Source organism: Oratosquilla oratoria, chromosome 38 (genome assembly GCF_046742065.1).
Source record: "Oratosquilla oratoria isolate Oo_2021 chromosome 38, ASM4674206v1, whole genome shotgun sequence".
Classification (NCBI taxonomy): Eukaryota; Metazoa; Arthropoda; class Malacostraca; order Stomatopoda; family Squillidae; genus Oratosquilla; species Oratosquilla oratoria.
Window position 1 is genome coordinate 28741208 of NC_134814.1, and position 7500 is coordinate 28748707.

At 49.5% G+C, this 7500-nt stretch overlaps 1 pseudogene; it reads right to left on the minus strand.

The window, feature by feature from the left end:
* The window catches only part of LOC143019716 (uncharacterized), an 11561-nt pseudogene extending 7216 nt beyond the window's left edge, over positions 1-4345 (minus strand).
* Positions 4346-7500: the final 3155 nt, after the last annotated feature.

Below are 7500 nucleotides of genomic sequence, written 5' to 3' on the forward strand. Positions count from 1 at the left end.
TAATATCTTTATAATTGTACCATTTACCCTTTCAACTATGCCATTACTCGAGGGATGCATAGGGGTGATTTTGTGGTGGTTGATGTTTGCCATCGCCATCACCTCTTTGAACGTCTCGTTCATGAATTCACCACCGCCATCTGAGATTACCTGCCTTGGAGCGCCATGTATGGCCAGGACGTGTTGTAGAAAGGCACGGGCTACTGTCCTAGCTTCCTTTGAATTAATAGGTACAGCGACCAGGAAGCGGGTTAGTACATCAACTACGGTCAGGATGTACTTCGCACCAGTTAGCGTGGTGGTTAGTGGACCAATGAGGTCAACGTGCACTCTCTCAAATGGAGCTTTCACGTCAGGAAACTGTCTAAGTGGAGCTGGGAGGTCATAGGAAGGTTTGCAAGTAATGCAGATTTTGCTTTTTTTTTTCATAAAATGCTTCACATCCTCCGACATCTTAGGCCAGAATGCAAACTTCTGTAGGCGTTCCAGAGTAACTTGAATTCCGCCATGGCCTGCCATCGGAAGGCAATGGGCGATACGTAAAGCTGCCGCCTTTGCTCCATCAGGGCATACCAGGCGAAGCTCTTCCAACTGTCATGCATTCCTACGCGCATGATATAGGAGTCCGTCGGGGAGGAGTCGGAACTCCCCGATTGGCACTCTTAGGCGCGGGATCTTTGGCACTTCTGACGTCACTCCTTTGAGGTACTGCTTTACTCGGCCCCAATCAGGGTGTGCATCCTGATCCTTTCGGATCTCAACCTGGTTCCAAGTGATGGTATCCTCATCAGTATTTGTGCATGAGTTCCATCGGCCACCCGTGGTTACGGCCGAAACTATGAAATCATCTATCGGGTGGTCAGCCCCCCGTATCCGAGAGAGCGCGTCCGCAACAATGTTCAATCTCCCGGGTATGTAATCGACCTGGATGTCGAAGTCGGCGATGGCCATCTGCCACCGGAGGATCCAAGTGTTTGTGCCCTTAACAGTGAAGAGCCAGACCAATGGCCTGTGATCACTCATCAACCGGACAGGATAGCCCATGATTAGTGGGCGGTTAACCGTGAGACCGTACACTGGCGCTAACGCTTCTCTCTCCACGGTGATGTACCGTCTCTCATGCGTGTTCAGCGTGCGACTGAAGTACGAGAGTGGACGTCTCGCACCTCCTTCAACCTCTTGCTGAAGCATGCCCCCGATAGCCGAGGCACTGGCATCGGTGGTGAGTAAGAACGGTTTGGAAAAGTTGGGGTATGGAAGGACCACCGTTGATGACAAATGATGCTTGAGAGACTCAAACGCATGCAACTGAGGAGGTGTCCACGCACCAAGCACACGATTGTTGTGCTTCCCTGCGACGTCACCCTTCGTCATATCTATCAGGGGCAACGAAATGGCCGCGAAGTGCGGGATAAATTTGCGGTAATATCCCGCCAATCCCAAAAAGGAAAGCAACTCTTCTCGACGCGTTGGCCGGGGGAAAGCTTTGATGGCTTGGACTTTCTCTGGCTGGGGCTTTATCCCTTCCTGGGATATTACATGGCCTAGGTAAGCGACCTCCTTCTGGAAGAAATGACATTTCTCCAGCCTCAATGAGAGGTTTGCCTCCTGTAACCTCCTAAGGACATCCTCAAGATTCTTGAGGTGGTCGACCCAGGACGTACCCAGAACAATTATATCGTCCATGTACACCATCGCACTGACCCCTAACAGCCCCGTTAGTACCTGGTTCATCACCCTTTGAAAACAGGATGGAGCGTCTTTCAGCCCGAAGGGGAGAGACGTGAACTCGTAATGCCCTTCGGGAGTCGAAAATGCCGTTTTTTCGCAGCTGCTTTCCATCAGTGGGATCTGGAGATAGCCCTGCTTTAAGTCAAGCAGAGAGAAGATGACGCTGGAGCCGAGACTGCGCAGCATTGAATCGATATGGGGGAGAGGGAACCTATCATCAACCACGTGTCTATTTAGAGCACGAAAATCAAGACAAAGACGAAGGGTTTTGTCCTTCTTCACAACCGGAACAATAGGAGCATTGTAAGGAGAACGAGATGGGCGAATGATCCCCTTACTGAGCATATCCCCAATGAGGTCTCTAATCTTACCTCTATACTTCTCAGGGAAGGGATAAGATTTGCGGTAGACTGGCGGTCCAAATGTCCGAATCTCGTGTAGGAAGTGAGGCGTCACGGTAAGTGGATCCCCCGGTAAGGCAAAAACATCGGCATATTTGACCACTAAAGAGGTCAGAGCCATACTTTCCCTGTCATGCCTATTAGGGAAAATTTTCCCTACTTCCAATCGTAACTTGTGTACGCGAGAGCCATCCACTACGTTAGACGCCTGGACCATTCCCACCGAGACGTTAGTTCCACCGTCTATTAGCGCAATCTCCCCTAAGAGGGAAATGTCTCCGACTACCTGGTCTTTACGAACCTCATGGGTGTCCGGGCCCAAGTTCAGGAATGGAACTTTACACCATGCCTTGCCATCTTCCATCCTGATCAGCTCTACTACTCCCTGGCCGAGCAGGTTGGCGCCTTCGGCATATGGGCGTGCTGTAAACAGCGCCGAGAAAGCCTGACCTGCGGGAGCGAGCTCGTTTGCCCTCTCGAGCACCAATCCTACGGTTCCCCCTGAGAACCCAGGCATCCACTGATGTTCGATTGACTTAACCGGGAAAGTGGGAGTTTCACTTTCCCGCTGGAAACTATGACGCTCCTCGCACACGGCGATGAATGGCGGTGAGTGCTGAGCCGTCCCCGCAAGGATTACGGGAATATCCTTGCCCTTAACTTGGAATGTTAAAGGACTGAACGTCAACGTCACTTTGTGCGCCGCGAGGAAATCAAACCCTAAGATAATTTGGCCGGCAAACTTTCAGCAGGGATGATAAAGAAAGGATGGTGGAACGAAAAACCAGCTAGATCAAAAGGAACATCTACCTTGCCAAGATTTGGCATCTCCGAGCCGTCGGCCACTATGATTCTAGTGGTACCGACCTGGGAGCCTTCCATGGCGGTAGGCAAAATGCTCTTATGGATAAGAGACACCGCCGCTCCCGTGTCCAAGAGAGCACAAATAGACCTACTAGCGAGTGGCTCTAACAAAGTAACTGCGACCATGGCTAAGCTTCCACTCGGCGTACGGGAGCTAGCTAAATCGACGTGAACAATTGTCACTGCCGACTGCTGTTCAACCGTCACCTTGGATTGTGGACACTCCTGCGCTGGCCGTTTTTTGACGAGCCACTCGCTGCGAGACCCCTCTGAGCCTCATGACCGACACTAAACTCAGTCTCCCTAATCCGCCCTGCACCCCCGCAAGACTTGCAACACGTGGTAGGTCGACCGCGTGTTCTATAATAACACACATCAGTCGCGTGTCCTGCTTTCTTGCAATGGGTGCAGTATGGATGCCACCTATTGCGATTACCACGGCCCCGGGGACGCTTCCACGTGTTCCTCTGTCCCCCATGTCTGTGAGTCGAGTGCATGGCTTCCTCGTGAGGGCGCGTTGCGATCTCTCGCTCATGGCGAGGGCGCACCTCAACCTCTTGCGAATAGCGAGAGGGTGTCTCTGACTCTCGCAGATTGCGAGGAGAGGAAGAGCCTGGGACTCTGTGTACAGTGAAAATGTTATGTGATTGTGAAGTTGAGTGGGAAAAGACGTCTGTGGCCGGGTATTGGTGGGTCACGGCAGGTGCGGCTGGGTACAAAGCCATAGGGGAATCGGCACCGCCTGCGTAGACCGTTTTAACTGAACAAGGATGCCGATGGGCATAGTCAATGGCCGCATGGAGAATGGCAACAATGGACGCTTGCTGGTCTGAGGTGAGGGTGGTGCCGAATTGAGAGCGTATAGCCCGTTTAATGCGGGTCACCGCAGTAAAATTAGCCCACTCATCGCTCTCTGGGTGATACACCGTGTAGGCCGAGACCATGTCGGCCAGACGAAGCGCGAATGAAGTGAGTGTTTCGGCTGGATGCATAGTTGCTTCCGCCAAACGATCAGCTAAAGCGCCAGCCGACGCGGGCGCGTAGAAAAAAGTGCGGAACGCTAGTTTGAACGCGTTCCAATCATCAGGATGCCCACTTTTGGCTAACCGAGCGGCAATCGCGGCATTACCGGCAGTTTTCTGCTGAGTGACGGCTATTTTGTCTGCCTCCGGGATCTCGGAGGACCACCTTTCATCTAACAGGGCGAGCCATGATTGCGCGTCCGTGCAAGCAGGCAGATTGGTAGTGGGATGATGGTTAATCCCCGAGGAAATAAATATTGGGACATCTGCAGTCGCCTGAAGTTCCCTCGCCTGGTGGCTGACGGGTACGCTCGTACGCCTCGACATGGCAATGAAATAACCGGCCTAGCTCTAGCTAGCACTCCTGTATGTGCACTGAGTATTTGGAGAGTGTAGACTTTGTAATTTGTATGTATGTTTACTGAGTAATAGGAATGGGTACGTGTACACGAGTTAGTCAAACTCTAACCACCGCTTGCCACCACTATGGTAAAGTGTCCGAATGGTTAGGCTAAATGACTAAAACACGTAGAATGTGTTGGCTCACACACACACACACACACATACACACAAACACACACACGCGCACACACACATACACACCCGCACATACACACACGCGCACACACACAGAAAACACAAGCAAACACACACACACATACACCACATACACACACACACACACACACACACACACACACACACACATACACACACATACACACACACACACACACACACACACACACACACACACACACACATACACACACACACACACACATACACACACACACACACACACACACACACACACACACACACACACACAAACACACACACACAAGCACGCACACAAACACACACGCAAACACACACAAACACACACAAACATGTGGCATGAGTAGTGTGTGTGTGTGTGTGTGTGTGTGTGTGTGTGTGTGTGTGTGTGTGTGTGTGTGTGTGTGTGTGTGTGTGTGTGTGTGTGTGTGTGTGTGTGTGTGTGTGTGTGTGTGTGTGTGTGTGTGTGTGTGTGTGTGTGTGTGTGTGTGTGTGTGTGTGTGTGTGTGTGTGTGTGTGTGTGTGTGTGTATTCACTTGGTCTTTGGATCACGTGTTGGACTCGTGATCGACATCTATTTCCCTCCTGGAAGAGAGCTCAGAGCTCGTAGGTCCGATCTATGGGTAATGCTATGACCTTACACACACACACACACCCAACTCCCCTCCCACGAGAGTCAGAGTAACGACCCGAAGCGCAGCTGTACCGAAATAATTTCGGCCCTGGGCAGGATTCGAACCAAGCACTACGCTCACCACCATGCACGTAGATAATCGCTCTACCAACTGTGTGTGTGTGTGTGTGTGTGTGTGTGTGTGTGTGTGTGTGTGTGTGTGTGTGTGTGTGTGTGTGTGTGTGTGTGTGTGTGTGTGTGTGTGTGTGTGTGTGTGTGTGTGTGTGTGTGTGTGTGTGTGTGTGTGTGTGTGTGTGTGTGTGTGTGTGTGTGTGTGTGTGTGTGTGTGTGTGTGTGTGTGTGTTTTTGTTTCCGCATGCTCTTTATGAGCCCATGTGGGAATGCATAATGTTTATGCCGAAAGGACAAATTGTTTTTAACTATATTGGCATTGTGGCTAATCAAATTGTTTTTTCTTTATTGGAGACTGGTTGAAGCCAAATACAAGTCTTTTTCTCCCGCTTAGTAGCAGATTTCTTCGGAATAAGGACTCGATCAAGACACCATTTGGTCCTGCGTACGCCTCCGATTTGCTTGATTTTTTTGCTCTCTGCTAAACAGTGTTTATTGCATCTATGTGTTGAAATCAAGGCAAACATGAGAACGATATATAGAAAGCGAAATATGATTATACACAGCCGTTCCCAATGTTTACTACACATCAGTCTTGTGGATTATGCATCTCAGGCAGCGCCCTGGAGGGCAATTTTACACAAGATTGATCTTTTTCATGTTTTTCACAAGTTGCCCACTGAACACATATTTCTTTCTAAATCTTAATTGTACTTTACCAAATTTAAAACCTTCATTTGATAAACATATGTTTATATGATGAAACTTTACTAGATTTAGAATGTTTATCTGATAGATAAATCTATATGGTGAAATTTCACAGCGTAACCCTCATTAGGTGATACCTTAATTCATAAAGTTAATGAATGCATGGAATGAATATACAATAGATAATCTACTAAAGATCATACATACATATACCAAATGCTCCCCCCCCCCTCATAAGGGAGGTAGCCAAAAAGCAAAGGCATTAAAACCACTCCCACCCATTTCATCCCTAACATACTCCACTCCCCTCCACCCTCTTCCCTCCCTCTTATCTTGGCACCTCATGGATGACGGGTCATCCCTGCATCTCGCTCACTGGCCTGGGTCAGAAGTAGTGCCGTAAGACACAGCACATCCACAGCAAGGCCGCTTCATTAAATCGGGGACCTCCCCCATCTCCGTCCCCTCATGCAGAAATAGAAAAGACGTGGAGAAATCCCTTTGGACTGCGTCAATTTATTTCTCAGACAAACTCACTCACCCCCCATCCACAACCCACTCCACCTCATGTATCACAGCATCACCCATACATAACAATTCTCCATTCACCCCTATCCTCTGTCCTCTCCCGCCCTTTCTCAAGAGACATTCCCCTATTTCCCAATGCCCCTTTTACTCCATCCAACCATCTCATCCTAGGTCGACTCCTCATGTTCACTTCGTCCACCTCTACCCTACACACCTCCCCCACTAGTCCCTCTTCACTTACTGTTTCCATGTGCCCAAACCATCCCAACATTCTTTCATCAACAGCACCCCCAACTCCCTTTCCACCCCGTTCTCCTCCTCACCTCCTCATTTCTCACTCTATCCAGCCTAGCAACCCCCATCATACTTCTCAGGCTCCTCATTCAAAATACATTCAAACTCCTCTTTTCTTCTCTTATAACCCATGTTTCTGCACCGTACAGTGCTGTGGCACAACCACCCCTTAATACAATCTCCTCTTAGCGTCCACCTCCAAATGACCACCTCTCATTACACTTTTATAATCCCCCAAGGCATTTACTCGCTTCTCTCCACCTCCACTCCTCCCTTTTCCGCCACATTCGCCCCCAAGTATCTAAAACTATCCACTTCTTCCAGTCTCTCTCCCTCAATACTCACTTCCAGTCTGCTGCCACTTTCTCTCCTTGTACATCTTACCACCCCACCTTTACCCACATTTATTTTCAACTTCCTTCGCAGTGTCGTCCACAAACAACAACTGGCCTATCTCCCACTTTTATCCATTTTCTTTGACCATCTCCAATCCTTGACCCACTATCCTTGCCTTTACCTCTAGCACCACCCCATCCATGTAGAAATTGAACAGCCATGGCGACATAACACATCCCTGTCGAAGTCCCAGCTTTACCTCAAATCACTGTCCTAAACCCAGACTGTTCCTCATCAATTATTCCCTCTG